The sequence below is a fragment of the Microtus ochrogaster genome, linkage group LG2, assembly GCF_000317375.1.
Source record: "Microtus ochrogaster isolate Prairie Vole_2 linkage group LG2, MicOch1.0, whole genome shotgun sequence".
Classification (NCBI taxonomy): domain Eukaryota; kingdom Metazoa; phylum Chordata; class Mammalia; order Rodentia; family Cricetidae; genus Microtus; species Microtus ochrogaster.
The window spans coordinates 29,299,099-29,300,528 of NC_022028.1; positions in this window are offsets into that span (position 1 = coordinate 29,299,099).

The following is a 1,430-nucleotide window of genomic DNA, read 5'->3' on the forward strand; positions in this document are numbered from 1 at the left end:
TGGCACCTCAAACAGAGATATCAGTGACAATAAATTATGTTTACTTGGGGTCCAATGAGTTTTTAATCAATGACCGTTATTTGTAAATCTGAACAGTAAATCTCACAAATCCACATTATGGTTTTGTTTTTAAAAAAATTCTCTAGTTTTAGACTCTACTGAAAATAACTCTTTAGATAATATAACTCAGGAAGCCAGCGGACTCACAGATGTCGCCATGAAAAGTGAATAAGCACAACTCTTCCTTGAAGAGCCCATGCCTACACTTCTCCTGACCACTTCTTCTCCTAGTAACACGTGTGCTTAAATCTATGTTAAAATGTCTTTTAATAGACTCCAATCCTGTTTTTCTCTAAATCATCATGAAATTATTTTCAACTAGGGAGTCACGAATATGTTTTTACCCAGGTGAGTTCTCTGAAACCATAACAAATGAGGAGTGGGGAGTGGTGCCTCTACACTGCCCCCACTGATGAAAGAAACCTGGGAATATGGAATCATTCTCTTCTTAGTAGACCTTTGCCCTTGGGTTGTGGCCTTCAAAGGTACTTCTTGGCTCTACAGCTATCATAAAATAGAGTCTGGAAAGAGACTGAGGTCAGTGATTCCCATTCTAATCTTGGTTAAGAACTGAAAAACAACAATGACAAGAGCTATACTCTGAAGAAAAAGAATCTTTAAAACTTGGGCTTTTTTTTTTTACTGTCTTTTTGTTGTTGTTGTTGGTTGTGGTTGTTGTTGTTGTGCTAGGTGTTGAACCCAGGGCCATCTATATATTAGACAAGTACTGCTTTGCTGCAGAGTTTTGTGCTTAGTCATTAGGATATGTTTTCAAATAGCTGCTTTCCCTATCCATTTACCCAACACAGGAGAGCATTTTTCTCTATCTTCCTTGCCAGGGGCTGGAGAGGATTTCACTTCTCTATGTCAAAGTCCAGAGTGAGGTGAGTTGGGGTATTTCATCCTCTTCAGGCTAGCTCAGCTGTGGTAAGTCTTAGTTGCTCAATTTCTGTGAGGGCGGGGGAGAGAGAGTGGAGGGTTCCAGCCCTCATGTTTATGTCCACTTTTGGATATTTACAACGTTTATATGAAATGGCAGAGTGTGGACATGGAAGCTGTGCACCTCCTCTTATATAGTGCAAGTTAGTTCTCAACACTTCATTATATATAATCAAGTATCAAATATGGTTAATACATAGCTGTTATACTTTAAAGTTTAGGCAATAATGGAGGGAAGCATGCACCATGCATGTCTAATATAGATGCATCTTTCACATAGTTTCAGTTCATGGTTGGCTGAACACAGGCACAGAACTATGGAGGGTTGGCTACACTTACTTTTTAGATCAGGCCATATTGTGAATAGAATGTTGTCATATTTCAAATGACCCCTATCTCAATTTCAATTCCCTTCTGGAAAAACAAAGCTT